General features: G+C 35.9%; 1 protein-coding gene across 5 annotated transcripts in view; it reads left to right on the top strand.

Moving 5' to 3' along the window:
• Positions 1–17,594, top strand: part of NCOA3 (nuclear receptor coactivator 3) — a 94,266-nt gene that overhangs the window by 40,925 nt on the left and 35,747 nt on the right. For 2 of the 5 annotated variants that reach the window (XM_019749670.2, XM_019749673.2), the window contains exon 2: positions 11,384–11,462. The exons of 2 other annotated variants lie outside the window; for them this stretch is intronic. The gene's annotated coding sequence lies outside the window, so the exon portion shown is untranslated. Of the gene's footprint in view, positions 1–7,220; positions 7,240–11,383; positions 11,463–17,594 lie in introns of those variants that run through there. One more of the 5 variants, XM_019749671.2, reaches the window with a different exon arrangement.

Raw genomic sequence — 17,594 nt, 5'->3', positions numbered from 1 at the left:
TTATTTTTTATTTCTCCTTAACTTGGGACTTACAGAAAAGTTGCAGGACTAACATAAAGAAGTCCTGGGTACCTTTCATGCATATCTTCAAATGTTAACATTTTACTGTATTTGCTTTCTCCTATCATTTAAAAAATAAGTATTTTTTCTGAATCATTTGAGAGTAAGTTGCAGCAGACATGATGCCCTTTTACTCCTAAGTACTTTAGTATATATTTCCTCAAAACAAGGAATTCTTTTACATTATCACACTACAGTGTTAAAAATCATGAAATTAATATTGATACAAATAATCTATTCTATAGACCTTATTCACGTCTCACCCGGTATCCCAGTAATGTCCCCTAGAGGGAAGGAAAATCCAAGGTCACGTGCATTGCATTCCATTGTGTGTCTCTTTAGTCTTTAATATGGGACAGTTTCTGGCCTTTGTGTTTCATGACATATGAGTAGATACTTTTGAAGACTATAGGTCAGTTATTTTATGGAAGTCCTGCAGTTTATGCTAATGTGGTGTTTCCTCATGTTAGATTCAGGTTCTGCATTTTTGGAGGAGGAATACTCTAGGAGTGATGTGTTCTTCTCAGTCCCTCCACCTAGGAGGCACTTGTTGATTAGTTCCGTTATTGATTGTGCTGACTTGGACCCTTGAGGTGGTGTCTGCTCCTTTCTCTATTGTAAGGTTATTTGTGGGGAGATCCTGTAAAGTGCCCTGTGGGGTTTAGAGGTTTTAAGTCTGTAATTATGGACATATCCTATTACTCTTTACACTTACAACTACTAGTTTTAGCTTCCACTGATGATTCTTGCCTCCTGAATGAATTATTATGATTTTGCCAAACGGTGATTTTCTGCTTCTGTCATTCCTCCTGCATTTATGAGTAGGCTTTCTGCTGGAAGGAAGTGCGTTCCCTTTTTGTATATATTTTCATATTTATTGTGGATTCATGAATTTTTAGTTTATTCAATAGATTATAATCCTTTACCATTATTGTGGTGCACAAAATGTACCACATTTGTCTAGTTGATGTTTAACTTTGGTTATGGTGGTTTTCTTGTATTTGGAATCTATAAATATCTAGTAATTTTGAATTATTTAAATGTATTGCTCTCTTTAGGCTTCTGGATTTTGTGTTGTACTTAGGGGAAGCGATTTCTTTAACTCTGACTCCCCACTGTTGATCATCTAAGTCCCATGGTTTTCCAACCTTTACTGTTGCCTTTTGACCATTCCCTTGCTTCTAAGCACCACATTGGGGAGTGGCTGGGAATAGAGGAGCCCATAGTGAAATGCCCACAGCCAAAAACAATCATTAAGGCATAACACTTGCAAAAAGAAAAAAAAAATCCTTGGAAATGAAAACCCTTAAGCGTATTCAAACTTCTCCTTTTCAAGCCATGTGCTAAATGTATTTAATCTTAATGATTCAGGACGGTAGGAGCATTATTTATTACTTTTTTCCCCCCCTGTGGGTGACACCACTTACAACTCCTGAATTAAACAGGATTAATTCTCTTTGGGCTGAAAGACATTAGAGTTGAGACCACTTTAATTTTAAGAGATTTTCTGTTTGCTTTTTAGTTTATTTTTTTTCTATTTTCCTTCTCTATTGTTTGCCAGCCAGTTAGCTGTACTTTCTTGCTGTTGTCAGTACTTTATTGCTTCTAATAGTCTCTCCCTTCTAATTTGCTGTGAGGTGGGGAAGTGAGATATACACAATCCTAATAAGCTGGGAATAAATAAGAACAAATAAACTCAAGTGTGAGGCCCTGAGAGGCTGCATGTTTTTGCACCCATTGTCATGCTTTTCCTGACAGTGGTGGTGGCCGTGAGGCTCTCTGTCATTCATTCTTCGTAACTGCCACATGAGACAGGTAGGGCAAGAGATGTGGTACTTATTTTAGAGAGGAAACTGGTGGTGGTGGTGGTGTAAGACAGAGCTGGAATTTGAATCTGTCCTTTCCCTCCAAATCCATTGAATAAGCATTGTTTTTAGTAATACTCCTTTGCCCCATCCATTACTAATAAATACTTCTAGAAAGTTGTGTACTGGCTTTAAGTATGGTTCTTTTATTGACTGTATTAAACTGAACTTCTAAACTGAAGCATATTATAACACTTTTTAAGCAGATTAGCGCGTAATTTTCAAGTTCCTCGTTGGTCTACAATGTGGGTCCCAGAGTAGAAGTGGGAAGAAGGTTGAGACTGTTGGACATGATAATAAAATAGATAATGAAATTAAGTAGTCATTGTTAATCAGTTCTGTATTAGTGCTATCTTATACACTGCGGTCTGCCTGGAATCCTCTTTGCCTGGTTGGTTGCTTTCAGCTCTCGGATTAAATGTTGCATCCTCAGAGAAGCCTGAGCTGAAATTACTTCCCTCTTCCTACCCTCCCCCCTTTTCTATATCATATCACCCGATTTATTTCCTTTATCACTCTCTGGAAATACCTTGTTTTATCTATTTGCTGTTTGTTAATATAGAATTAAATGTAAGCTCTTTTTGTTTTTTTACATCTATCTCTCTCTCGCTCGCCTTCCTTCCTTCTTTCCTTCCTTCCTTCTGTTTTTCCAGGACCCATCAGCTCCAAGTTGTTTCAATCTAGTTGTGGAGGGTACAGCTCACTGGCCATGCAGGGATCGAATCGTCAGCCTTGGTGTTATGAGCACCGCGCTTTAACCAAGTGAGCTAACCAGACGCCCCACGCTCTGTGATTCTTATCATTTGTCCATCTTTAGGATTTATCCCATCTCCAAGGAATGTGCTTAGGTCTTTTTGAACTTCTCTGAGCACCTTCCTTTGCCACGCCAAGGGCTGTGGGTCGTGCTTAGCTTTGTATCCACAGAACCTGGAACAGAACACTGTACTGTACTGTAGAATATGGTATAATTTCAGCAAACATTTGTGAAATGAATGGATGATTTACATGTAACTGTTCCTTTGAGCTAGGCACTGTAATGACAACCTATTAGCATTTTCACTTGAGATGTGATTGAGGCTTCTAGTCTCACATGCTTTTAAAAGAGGAAGCGTACGACAGCCACATGGTTACTGATTAATAATAATAATTTATGTGGTATAGTACTTTGTATTTTTTTAAACAGAATGTCTCAATTATGGGATAGCCAGTCTATCTAGTTCGATGCCATAGAAAATATTTGAATCTTTTTTAAAAACCACTTATCTGTGAATCTTAAAGAGTGCTTCTCAAAGTTGTCTGTGAACCACTCTGACGGAGCAAGAAGACACAAAGGCCAATATTTTATTTGCTTTTATTTTATAGTCAGTATTTCCTTTCAGGTTCTGTATTTGGCACAGAACCTGCATTGGTACAGGAAGCAGACCAGGCAACTAGCTGCTGTGACCTTTGTTTAGTTTTTCTTGTGTGTCAAGTGAGGAACCCACTGGATGCTTGGGCAAGACCAGGGGAGAAGAATGATTTCGCTGGAGGTGCGAGGAAAGATCGCACCTCCCATGCCCTGGTCTATGGCAAGAAGCAGCTGGCCACTGCTCCTCTTCTCCATGCTTGGTTCTGAGCCGTTTTTGGAGTAGTTCATGTGATTGGGGAAAAAAGAACAAAGAGACTGGGAGAAATTGAGGAAAACTTTATCCCCCCTCAGTGCCTCACAAGGTGTCCTGGGGAGAAGGGCTATAACTGACTCATTGAGTTTTACCCTTTGTCTGTTTGTAGCGTTGTCTCATCTCAAAGGCTTGTGATAAAGTCTTGTTGAATTCTTCCGAATGCCTTCCTTTGCCATACCAGCCACTAGAATTTAGGGACTTCTCAGTGTTTTTTACTTGGTTGCCTGCCTTTTCCTAGAATGATTTCAAAAAGCCCTTTATATATACAGAAAGCTTGGTGCCTATTAAATGTAGCCCTTTCCTGCCAATCACTGAAAGGTAAAGTACTTAAAAAAAACCAAGCAGCATCAGTTTGTTTGAACTTGAGCATCCAGTATCTGTTCAGTTTTTTTCTTGTTGAAGTTTTGTTGGCCTTTTAGACTTCCATCACAATAAAAGGATGGGGAGCAGAAGGGAGGAACAAAACTACATTCGCAATTTATGTAGAAAATAGAAATATAATGGCTTTGAACATGCTGACAAAAAAAGCGCTCAGGTTTTGTGTTACACAACCATTAAAAATAGAGATGCTTTCCTGATTACATACAGAGGGTGCCCCCCAAAAATGTAGACACATTTTAAGAAAGGAAAACTATTAAAATTGTAACACTCAAATACACCGATAACAAAAGATGAATACAAGTCACGTGTGACTTCTGCAATGACAAGAGGTGCTCAAAGTGGTTCCCATCAGCATCCAGACACTTCTGATGATGGCCAACTACTGCTTGAGCAACGTTGACCAAAGTGTCCACTTGTATACGTTTTTTTGGCACTCCTGGTATATCTGTGGAATATCATGGTTTAAGCATAACTCCCATTTGGTAGGTAGGAAAATGAGGCATACAAAATCAATCTAATTTATCCAAGGTTACATATAGAGAATTACAAGGAACATGTAGAGTTTCTGATTCTACCCAATATTTTATCCAATTAGTTCAAATGTATATAGAGTCTCAAAGCAGAGAGGCAAAGTACTTTGTATAGTTTCCTAACTGTACATAATGACTGCTCAATTAAATTTTACTATTATTAATTATTCAGGGAGAGTGTTCTAGTTACTGATACTGTATATTTTGATGATTTTTTTGAGCACAGAGACTTAATATTTATGTTAATATTGATGAGAGGAAAATTGAATTTCAGCACAAAACTTTTGCAGATATTTTGCAGCATAGGCTTTCGTGTTTTGGATTTCTATTTTCATGATTTTTAGGCCACTGTTGGTTTTAGCGACCATAGGAGGAGTTTGAATCTCCGATTCTATTTTCTTTTGGGGCCTGTATTTTCCTATGTAGGCTTTTTGCATAGCAAGTACAGGTTGTATTGTGTTGAATGCTAAGTTTACTTCAGTGTCTGATATTAGGTAATTTGTATAGTATTAAGTGAAATGTTTAATGTATTGTAGCAGTGAAGACAGCTTCGATATAATTTTGACATGAGTATTACACTGAATTAAATTGTTTGTAAATATTAAGGAGTGAAAATATTTTAATCTTTCTATGCCAGGAATTCTGGGATCTTCCTGTTCCCCTTCCTTATAGAGCTGCTGGTGGAGATGGAAGCCTGTCTCAGTGTTAATAAATGCCATCACCCATTCCCTTCCCCCAGCCTTACGCTACAGTCTAGTTTGCCTGCAGCTGCAATGGTAGGCATCTTTCAGGAAGTGACCTTGGCTTGTATTAATCAAATTCAGAACACACAAAAAAGCTTCTTGCTAACATGCTGACTTGATGTAAAATTTTATCGCATCCATTTTCTTTCAAAATGAGGCCATCTTGTAAAAAGAAGATACACAGAAGACTCCTCTAATTTAATGTATTGTATAAAAAGGCTTCTGTAAGTCATGTTTACAAAAACTAGATTTTAAAGGTGTAGACTTTTTATTAAGACATGCATAAACTTAAATCATAAAGGTTTGGGATTTTTTTTTTATCAGAAATTACTTGTTTTAATGCTAAATTAAGAAAACCTGTATCACCTTCAAGTTTCTTTATTTACTATATTAACAACTGACATTAAATTGCTATGGTAATTTTTCACTATGAATTAATTTTGGGACCCTTTAGCATTTGTATATTAAGTAAGGCACTTCTGTATATTGGTAACCTTTGGGTGTTCAGAAATAACTGGTGTCTTTGCTGGTTTGGATAAGGAAATGAATATCCTACGTGAAATAATTTTTTTAGGTAGTGGTACTGCATGCAGTGGTGGCTTCTAAATATAACCTTACATTTAAATCAATGAGCCTGCTAAAATTGGACCACCTATTGTATTAATGAGAAATATTGTTAACTACAAGTTCACACATACGCTTATTTAGGATTTAACTGATCATTTTGATAGAGCAGTTAATGTAAATATTTTACTTATGTAATGCTTCAAAGAAATCTAGTTTTTAAATGTAGGATAGCGAAGGTGTGTGTAGTACAGATCTGTATGTTAACCTCGCTCAACGTTAAATAAAGAATATTGAAAAGAGTATTTAATGGATTAGTTTACTGACGTTTTCTGCATTTGGAAGAAATTTACGTAAAACGTGGATGTGGACAGCAGTTGTGTCCATTACCAAAGGGTTCACTCTTGAGTTTAGTGTGGAAGGCATCACTGCTGGGTACTGGTGTTTAGAGAGAAGAAATAATAGGAAAAGAAGGCGTAAACCTTAGGAGCTGTTGCTGTATTTCGATAGATGGTACAGTATGAAAAGGACAGGCGTGTTGTATGTTTATATTAATGATTTGGAGAGGAGGTGGGGAATCTATGCAAATTAAAAATTGGCGTGTAGATAAATAATTAAATGTCTTCAGTTTTTGTTGTTTTTAAAGCATTTACTGGGCACAACCAGCCATTATCTTTCATCATATTATAAATTGTTCATAGAATAGCAACCTCATGGAGATAAATCTGTCTCTTTAACCTGCTTAAGTTCACTCTTTGTTTCGATACTAGCATTAATGATTGGTTTGTTAGATACTACAGGATAAAGAAACTGATTTCAAGGAGAAAGATGATCATTACTTCATTATTTCTTCCTTCAAATACCTGTTTAAAATGCATAGTCTTAAATACGATTGTCACCCTGGACTTCAAATGTTCTTTGCCTTCTGCCTCTCCACCTCCATGTCCTCTCCTCCACCCCCCCTCCCCCCTGCAAAAAAAATAAGAAAGAAAAAAGAAAAAGGAAAGCCATGTAAGAAAAGGAATATATGCAATCCTGGTAGCCAATGAGTTAATGTTCATTTGCAGCCTGAGGGGTCAGCTTGCAGTCTCTGTTTCCTGATTGGCTGCTAAAAGGTGAAATTGAAACCACTGTAAACTTTTGACCCTGTAGCAATTCTTGTGGAACGCTGTCCACTGGTGGAGCCCAGAGCTTGGTTCACCTCCCCACCCAATCCTCCCACCCCCTTTCCTGTATTTATTTTGTGATCGTGCAGGACTGCATGCAGTTTTTCCAAGAGGGGGGAGAGGGGCACTGAACAAGCACCAGCGAGCGACTTGCTTGCTGTCTGCTTTGGTAACCATGTCATTACTAACTACACCTCAACCAAAGATGTGGGACCTGTTAATAAACTGGTCTGCCAACCGGATTTTTTAGTTTTCTCCTTAATCTCAAGGTAATTTAAAAATGAGAATGGTTATGTTTACTGTCATTGTTCATCAGTGGATAGTATCGTAGTGTAAGCAAAATGTGTGGCATAATTTCCTGGATATGTTGAGTTAAAAACCGCTTTCATTTTCAGCAGCCTTTATATACACACCCCGTTAATGTTTTCTATGTCTCATGTAATTTTTACACAATTGGCTAACATTTTACAGAAGTTTTTTCTCTTTTGCCTTTGTCTTTTATTATAAAGAAACTCAAATGGCATTTTGATTATGATAATTTCTGCAATTATTTTCCATAGTTATCTGTGCATTTGAATTTCATTAATCTCTTTTTGCTGAGGTGAATAGTTTTGGAATTGTCTTGCATTCACATTGAAATAGTGCTTTAAAGTTACAACAGCAATCATATGAAAAAGGCAAGGGCAATTCTTCTGCCTGCTCTCCTTTAATACTATTATTAGACTGTATGTCTTCAACTTCTGGTTCTTTCTTGTATCCCTGGTGTCTGGCAGTGTAGCACGTTGATGCTCAGCAAATGCTGACTAAATGGACATAGTTTTCATTTTGGGCACTGTTGTGGCTGTTTATACCTGCTTTTCTAATTAATGGCAGGAACCATATTTTGCTTATACTTCTGAGTGCCAGTGCTTTCCTGGCACCTAATAGATACACAGCAAACATTTAATTGAATAAAATGTCTCACCCAAGGTCACTTCAAGAAGCTGGACTTCCAAAACTTAGGTTCTCTGAATCCAAGGCTTCCATTTTCACTGCACCATTTAAATTTTCTGGTTGACTCCACATAGGACTAAACATTTTTTATAATTTATTAAATGACTATGTAGAACAAATTATTATAAATCAATTTGGCCCTTTATAGTATATATCTTAGGATAAGTGGTAATAACCCTGTCCTTACTTTACTAGACATGGATATGCTGTAATTTGAAATAATTCCTGCTCCCTCCCATCAAAAAGATTATGGTATTTTAAAAAGTTTGTCATCAGTGTATTACCAATGTTTCTGGGGTACCAAATACGTTTTTACTTATTGAACACGTAATAGTGGAGTAAATAGTAAAATAATTCTTTTCACTGAGTTAAGTTTATACAGCTTTTTAAAAAAAGTGGTACCTTTCTATACAATTTTAAATTTTCAGCTGATTTTTAACTTAGAGCTGTTTTTTTCCTTCAGTATAGCTACAGATTAGCTGCAATTGACTAATGTAGTAAAATCCATTCTTACAGTTTTGACAAAGGAGATATTTATCGCTTGATAAGTAAATGAACTGCAAAAGAATGTAAAATTTAATTTACACCAATGTTGGGTAACCTTTAAGTAACAAATTTAATTGGTGCACAAACTTACTAGTAGTTCTTTGGAGATGAGTGGGCAACAGCTGGCTTTTCCCAAAGACAGTGATTCCCCATCTCTGCAATTTCAGGGAACCGAGGCCGTCCCTGGGCGCAGTGCCCACAGCAGCATGGAAAGAACAATGAGTTTGATATGATTAATAGTAGAGTCCTTGCATCCTTCCATGTTCAAGAACAAAAGAAAGACATGTTCATAATATTCAGTGGCCTCTTTTTGTCCATTTGTGTTTCCAAGCATCAGCAATATATAGTTTGGATTTTTCTTTATCTGTCAACTCCCCTCCCCCAGTTTGCGTCTTTGTTTTGGCCTCCAGGCACGTCTTTTCAGACTAGCTATTAACAAAGCTCAGTTTGATTTGTTCCCCCCATTAGCTTTCTCGTGATGCAGGTTTTGATAATGTGGATCTCAACAGTCACCTTTTGTTAATTCTAGTAGAAAATTAATGCCCCTCCTTTCTCAGATATCAAGTATTTTTGGGATGTGTCATTCACTTTTTATGTCGGTGTGATTTGATTTTTGTATGTGTGAATTATAAAAAGGGGTCAGAGTAAGCTTATTTTTGATAACAGTAAAAAATATAGTTCACAGAAATCTAGGACTGTTGCCTTTGCAGAATCTAGACAAGCTAACTTGCAGTTTTTCCTAAGAGTTCCACACTTGACAAAATCTTGGTATGTAATAGATTTTAGACCATCTACCTCTTACAGGTTCCTAGTAGGCAAGCCCGTCATTGATCTGTGACTATTTGGGGACCTCTCGAGTCCAACGACACACTTCTGGGAAGGGAGAATTTCGTAGATGGTGTTTCTTTGGCTCCCTGGGAGTGATGGGGGACAAATTGGGTGGGTCAGCACTCCTTTAGCTTTCAACAGCATTCCAATAATATTTGAGTATTAATGTAGGATCTGCCTGTCAACATTCCACACTAGGCAGCAGTACTTGTTTCCTGGGTCAGTCATTACGTGTGGTACTACGTACATTCTGACGCAAATTCCTTTTCCTACCCACCCTTCTGTAGGTACTAAGCTTCTGAAGTGAAACTTGATTTAAAAAAACCAGGGCCAGAAAACCTTGGATTTTCTTTACTGAAGTTTGGCCTACCTTTCCTCCTTCATTTCCTGTCATTAAATTGGATATCATAAAAATTCAAGTCATAAAACATTGAATTCATTTAAAAACAAATTAATGATTATGTTTTCTCTAGTTTTCGTTTCAGTTTACTTGGAAATTCTTAAGTTATATTATGTGTCAAATAGTCTTTTGTTTGGCTAATAATAGTTTTTATTTATTGAGCATTTATGTAGTGGTACTAATAAGGAATTTAAACATTTTCGTTTAATCTTCACAAGAGCCTTCTGAGGTGTGATCCCCATTTTAAGGTGAGAAGAAGTCTTAGGTTGACTGGGGTACCTAGCTAGTAACTGAAAGAGCTGGGAGGCCTAAATCTGCAGGACTCCAAAGCTTCTGCTCTTTGACCATTATACTTAACAATCACTTACACTAGTGTGGATTGGAAGATGTATTCCAAGAACCAGCTTATTTTAGGCATATATCTCAATTATAAGATGGGTTATAAATAGACATTTTAGTAGATATATCTGCTCTTTAAAATTAAATTTATTGGGGTGACATTGGTTAATAAAATTACATAGGTTTCAAGTGTACAGTTCTGTAGTACGTCTGTATATTGCATTGTGTGTGTTCACCACCCAAAGTCAAATCTCCCTTTGTCACCGTATATTTGACTCCCTTTACCCTTTTCTACCTCCCTCCCACCCTCCTCTTCCTCTGGTAGCCACTATTATATCAGCTGTGATATACTACTTGGATTTTCCTCTTTTCCCTTGTGTACCACATATAATGTACTTCCCACCCCCAACCCCCAGTCTTCTTACCTTTAATTTGGGTTTCAGAAGTGCAGCAAACACTTCACATCATGCAGGTAGATTGTGGTTGGTTGTCCCCTATCTATATACTAATTTGCCATGACTGTGATATGTTTTTATTTGGAACTTGTAAATATATTGTTTTTTTCCTCCACCCCTTCCCAATAGACTTGCCAATTGCAGCATGAATGCTGTTAACTTTAGGGCATAGTTATGGTTGATATAGATACCACTAGAATTAATGGTAGTCAGATTGTTGCTTTATTGTTACATTTGGAAATTCGTAAGTTAAGGGTGAACGTTTTTACTGGCTCACTTTTTTGTTACACCAGAGCCACCTCCACATTTCCTCAAGTGCAAAAGTCTGCTATTTACATGTTCATGTATTGCAGGTTATTTTGAAGACCCTCTTCCTTATTTCCCTATCTTCCATTTAAAAAATATTGCTTGTTGGTTACCTCATCCATCCGTCCATCCATCCATCTGCTGGGTATTTAAGCATCAGCTTCTTCCAGGGTATTAATACTGCTTTTGTTGTTTGTTGAGCACTCCTTTTGGACAGGTGGGGACACCCCAAGTTGAGATTACCCATCTGGGTTGATTGCTTTTCAGGACTTGGAGCTGGTCTCCTCCACCCCACTTTGTATTTTTACAAACCGACAGAACATACTGTATATGCTGTGCCCGACTTTTGAAGCAGAAGTAGTCATATGTGGCAAAATAAGGCATTAGCTCAAATTCCTAGGAAGAGGCCTCTTACTTGATAGTTTTTTTCCCCCGGTTTGTTTCATATGGGAAAGGTGGGGAAAGTTAATTTGTGTGTGACTAATACTAATACTAATACTAAGAAAGGGCAATAAAATTCAACACCACCCTTTTTTTTGTCTTCAGGATCAAAATACTTGCTGAACAGTGGAGTCAGAGACCAATAAAAATAAACTACTTGAACATCATTTGACTGGTTAGCCAGGTAATTCAGTTTTACTTTGACTCGATCTTTTGTAATTTTCTGACTTCACTCTCTGAAGATACTGCCCTCTTCTTTAATTTGTGATTCACTCGTAAACTTGTTTTATACTTCATGTTTTTCTCTTTAATGATAATATTAGTTGAATGAAGGAATGGTATTGGAATGAGTGAATATAAATATGTGTTCGTTCATATATGTATGTGTACATACACACACACACACTCACACACACTCACATAACTTTTGGGGGGAAGGTGACCTGTTAGTTTAATGTGAGACACTACCCTCCTGCCCACTTTCTCCTTATGTGTGAATATTTTAATGGCATTTAGTCAAAATCTGAATAGCCCCACCTATTATTACATTTCACCTTGTGAAACTAGTTTCCCCAGATTGCTTGTGTTGGCATATAACATTTCACCTAACTCCTCTTCTTACTTTTGTTATTGCATCAGAGTAGGAAAAATGAAAATAGAAAAAGTTATCTGATAGCCAAGATAGCAATTATGCTTTGCTTAGCTAGTTAAATTTCTTTTTGTTAGTAATACCATCATTCTCTTGGTTAGCTAGACTTGAAATCTGATTCTTTGAATCCCACCCCCTTTGATACATTTAGTAGACAGGCCTTATCTGGTTTTCTAATTTCACGTCTCCTGTATTTGTTCCACTTTCTGCTATTAATCTTAGCTTCCTAGGTCAAGACCCTATAATAATATCATTCTTATATTTGTCCAAATGTCCCTTTATTGCTGTTTATCTGTTTCTACCCACTTGAAAATTATGTGGGCATAAGTATTGATAAATACATCAATAGAACAGAATAGAGACCAGAAAGAGATCCTGATGCTGATTACTAAAGCAATGCAATGGAAAAAGGAGACCCTTTTCCAAATCGCCCTGGAATGAAATACCCATATTGTAAAAATTGATCTTCAATCTTTTCTTCATACCGTACGTAAAAATTAAATCAAAATGGATCACAGACCTAAAAGTAAAGGTAAAACTACAAGAAAATACAGGAGGAAATCAGTCTGCTTTAAGTCACTCCAGTTTTGCCTTTTCTTGAATTTCATATAAATGGTATTCCTCTTACGCATATATTATACCTTTCCCAGGTATAAGACATTATAGTCTTGTCCCACTGTTGTTGGAGATTTTGTTCTTCTTTTTTCTCTTTGCATTTCAGTTTTGGAAGTTTGTATTGCTGTATCTTCAAGCACACTGTTCTCCCGCCCCTGCCTTCAGTTGTGTCTAGTCAGTGGATGAGCCCATCAAAGTCGTTCTCCATTTCTGTTAGTGTTTTTGATTTCTGACATTCCCGTTTGCTTCTTTCTTGAGAGTTTTCATCTCCCTGTATACATTACTCATCTCTTTTTGCACGTTGTCCACCTTTTCCATTAGAGCCCTTAGCTTATTAATCATAGTTAGAATTGTACTTTTGGTTTCTAGGCTTTAAAAAACTATTTGTAAAGAACTTGGCTGCTTTCCTGTTAACCAGCAAACTTTGGAGGCTTCTTTGCACATGTCATCACAATCTGTTTTGATTTCATAGTGCTCGTGATTTCTCATTTAAGAATATGGCCACATAAAAACTTGTACCTAAATGTTCGTAGTAACATTTTTTATAATAGCCCAAAAATGGAAACAACCTAAATGTCTGTCAACTGATGAATGGATAAATAAAATATGGTATATCCATACAATGAAGTACATATTATTCAGAAATAAAAAGAAATGAAGTACTGATATACGTGGTACAACATGGATGAACTAGAAAAGATTCTGTTAAGTGAAAGAAGCCAGTCACAAAGTACTAAATATTGTCTGAGTCTATTTATAGGAACTGTCTAGAATAGGTAAATCCAGAGAGACAGAAAGTAGATTAGTTGTTGTCTGGGGTGGGGGTGTGGGGGAGAATGTGTGAAGTTGTGGGGGAATTGGGAAGATTAGGGGAGAGACAGCTAAGGGGTACTGGCTTTCTTTTTGGGATAATGAAAATGTTCTAAAATTGATTTTGGTGACAGTAGTACAACTCTGAATATACTAAAAGCCATTGAATTGCATACTTTAGATGTATGGTAAGTAAGTGAATTATATCTCAGTAAAGCTGTTAAAGAATATAGCTGATGTATTGAGGAATAGTAAGAACTCAATGATGCCATAAAGGAATTTTATGGAAAAATATTGTTATTTTTCTCATGGCACTGACCTCAGAAGGTTTGCTATCTATCGCAAACATTCCTGGGTTTTAAAAATAACATGTTAATTGAACTCATCTCAATTTTTCTAAAAGCCTCATTTAGCCTGTGTTATAGTAGTCAATCTGTAATTATAGGGTTAATGTTCATTCTAGCACCGTATCTTTTTCATGTGTCAAGAAAGTTTATATAGAAAATAATTTATTCTTAAAAAAATTAATTCAAAGTCATACCCAGACTATCTGTACTTTTCTATTGTCTATTATATGTTTATGAGATACTTATGGATATCTTGCAGCAGAATATTCAGAAATCAATTTTTGCTCTCAAGCTTTAAATAGTAATTAAAAAAAACACGAAGAAAGCCATAATTTTGGTGAATCTGCTATTTAGGGCTAATGAAGTGCTGTGGTTACAAGTGGAGAAGCAAAAATTATTTTACTTGCGGTAAACAGACTACACTTAGTCCTTTACCCTCTATTTTCTTTTTAGGTTTTAAACTTCGAAGGGTCTCCTATGGAAGGAAGACTGATGACTAGTGATACTGTATTTACACTAGGAGGAAACTGGTTCTGTGGTGATATGTAGGAGACTGTTAACGCATTTATAATTTTAAAAGCTTAAATATTTTGAATTTAATGTTGCTCAAGGAGCCATTTACTTTAAAAGATCATTTTCTTTTTGAGCAGAGTTCACCTACTATACAGAGATGTTTTTAACAGAAAATTCCTGTTGATAGTTTTGTTTTATTATTAAAGCCAACGACTGAAGGTTAAGCCGGTTTGCTTTAATGATGGAGCTTTCAAAATATGTAGAGAAAACCTGAAGTTGTGAGATACATCTTTGACACGAACAACAAGCTGTCTAAATTGCTGTACTAATCCAATCACTATTTTTCTGCTCTTGGTGAAAATGGATGGAGATAAGGTTTTAGTAATTGTTCATAGTCAGGGTTCATAAAAAGGACTTTTATTGGACTTGGAAAATATAGACATGAAAAATGATCAGATTGGTAATAATGTAGCTCTTGTTGTACTTAATTTTGTAACTTAATTCAGAAATATAATTGGCCTAAATATCAGCTCAACGATGTAAAAAATAAACTGCTGTACAAACAGCAGTTTATATCAGTTATAAATGGCCCTCTCTCTCCTGTGCCAAACTTTTAGAGTAATTACTTTCTTATGATTCTGTCTTTGTTTCCAACAACTGTTTTAATAAGAATATGTTTTTGAATCTGTGTAATATTTAACATATAATTGAAGTTGATATTGAAAACCTCTAAACTTCTGACCTTGAATAGAACTTGCCATGTATAACCATTACATGCAGCTGGTGGATTCAAAATTGCCTTTTCTAGGACTCTGCTTTGTGCAAAGTAGTACGTATTGGGCATGAGTGCATGACAGCTGACATTTATCAAGAATAACAGGAGCCTTACTCATTTTCACATTTTAAAGTAACTTTGAAAGCTTTGCATGTGCACACGTGGTCAACATATGTTCCTAAGATCTAAATATATTTTCCATCATGTATCAATGAAACTATCAATCTTTAATGAGCTTCATATATTAAACTCATACTATGTGAGGACACAAACATACTACGTGACTATACTTTGTGAGGACACAAAGATCAACAGTTTAGGATATTTAATTCACTTCTGTAGAATTTTTTCTTTTACAGTTTTTAAATTATTACAAGTAAAAATGTACCTAAATTATTACAACTAAAATTATTACAGAAAAGCATGTATTCCAGGTAGCACTCTTATTACACAGTGTGTGATTTAGCATTTCTTTTATTGCTCTGCTATATAAAATTTGGCCCTAATGTAGAAAACTGAGTGATAGAAATTATTTTTCCTGAATCAACTACTAGTATATTGCTTTTCTGTTGGAAAAGATTTTTATAGAGCTATTTTACTGGAGAGTGACATAAAGAGAATGGGAATTGTGTGATTTTTAGTCTTTGTTCTTAGCCTTTTAAAATTTTCTTAAAAATTAGATTGTGATAATTTAAAAGAATTCTGGAATAAAACTGCAAAGTACATAATGTGTTGGCAAACTTGTTAATTAAAATAACACCTTTTTATGGTTGGTATGGGTTTCAGATACTGCAACCCTTTGATATATTGATATGCACGTCACACTGGCTTGCTGCAAGGTAACAGGAGACATGCTTTGACTTCAGAAGATAAACTGGCCGTGCACAGCTGTAATCCTACTATCTTTTCATTTTTAGGCGCAATTCAGTCGTATAAGGCTCTGGGAAGTAAGTTAATTTTGTGTGTGTGTGAGTTTTCACTTGGGCTTTAGATAAAGCCTGTTTTGTGGTGTGAAGGTACCATATAAATCGTGGCTGTCTCATTAAATACCTCTCTCCTAATTCCATTCGAAATATATAAGAAGTCTGAGTTCCATTTCTTTCCATTTTCCTTTTGACAGTTGAAAAGGAAGCCATTTTATTAAGAATGATGGATAATAAAAGGAATTTTAAATTTAGGCTGGTTAAATTGCCAGTGTCTTTATTATCTTAAAAAATTGTGGAGCAATTAATTATGAATTTTAACATGCATTTTCAAAGAAGAAATCGTCCTTAGTCAGTTGTGACCCATACCGTTTCTAATAAAAGGTACTGTTTCTATAAATTCTTTTGACAGAGAAATATACAGTATCAGAGAGGTTTAAAGAAAATATTGGAAGTGTTTACGTAAGAACACTGTAAGACCACTACCAAAACTTTATTTGTAGACTGTAGCATTTTTGAGAATTTAGTATTTCCCAGAGGACATCTCTTTAGTCTCCTCCTAGGTTTAGGCAATTTGCTTCCGTTATTCAGGTAATACAGGAGTTAGAAAACACACAAATACTACATTGTTTTCTGAATTTATCTGGATGGCAGATGTAGTTACTTTACAGAGGCAGATTTCGTTTTTTGATAGTGTTTCCCCGAAAATAAGACCTAGCCGGAGAATCAGCTCTAATGCATCTTTTGGAGCAAAAATTATATATATATTAGTTATATTATATATTAATTATATTATGTTAATTATATATCATATTATATTATATTTATTATAGTAAAATAAGACCGGATCTTATATTAAATTTTGCTCCAAAAGACGCATTAGAGCTGATTGTCCGGCTAGGTCTTATATTCGGGGAAACAGGGTAGTTCAGTTTTCAAATACACTTGGGAATTTTAGTTTATGATTTGCATCCTGAGTGGGAAATTTATTTTTCCTTTCTTTTGGCGCCTTCTATATATCCCGTTTCCCTGCTCCTGGACCCCCTAGCTCTGTTTTTGTTGACTTCACCCATTTGTACCGTACCTTCAGTCTGGGTTCAAGATTCTATTCTGAAGTATTAATCACAGTATCAGAGATATGCGTGACCCAGGTTTTGTATGCATTACCCTTTCTTCAATTGCATGTGACAGTTTGATATAATCAGTAACTAGCTATTAATAATAGCTTTTTACCACCTTCCTTTTAGGAATTTTTTGTTCGTTTTCTACACATGAGCCTTGGTGCTGTTATCTTGTGCATGATTTGATTTCCTGCTTTTGCTGGTTTCTGGTCCTACAGCTCAGTGGGTTCGTGGAGTCATGACTTAATTGCTGTATGTTTGCTCTATGTTTTGGTCCAAAGACTTCGTTATGTTTGAGCATGTCTGTTTCTTTATAGATTAATGCAAAATATATTTTCTTATTACTGTATTTGGAGTAAGGGGGGGGTGGAGTATGTTTGGTTGAAAGCAATAAACCACCACGTCATTCTATCAGGAAGTCCTCTGTTCTTTTGATCTCACAACATGGTTTATTTATACAGATGGTCCCCAACTTTACTGTGGTTCAACTTAAGATTTTTCGACTTTACAATGTTGCGAAAGCAATGGGCACTGAGTAGAAATGTACTTTGAGTTTTGATCTT

Source organism: Rhinolophus sinicus, linkage group LG13 (genome assembly GCF_036562045.2).
Source record: "Rhinolophus sinicus isolate RSC01 linkage group LG13, ASM3656204v1, whole genome shotgun sequence".
Lineage (NCBI taxonomy): Eukaryota > Metazoa > Chordata > Mammalia > Chiroptera > Rhinolophidae > Rhinolophus > Rhinolophus sinicus.
The sequence above is the reverse complement of the archived record's forward strand: the minus strand, read 5'-3'. Positions and strand labels throughout refer to the sequence as shown.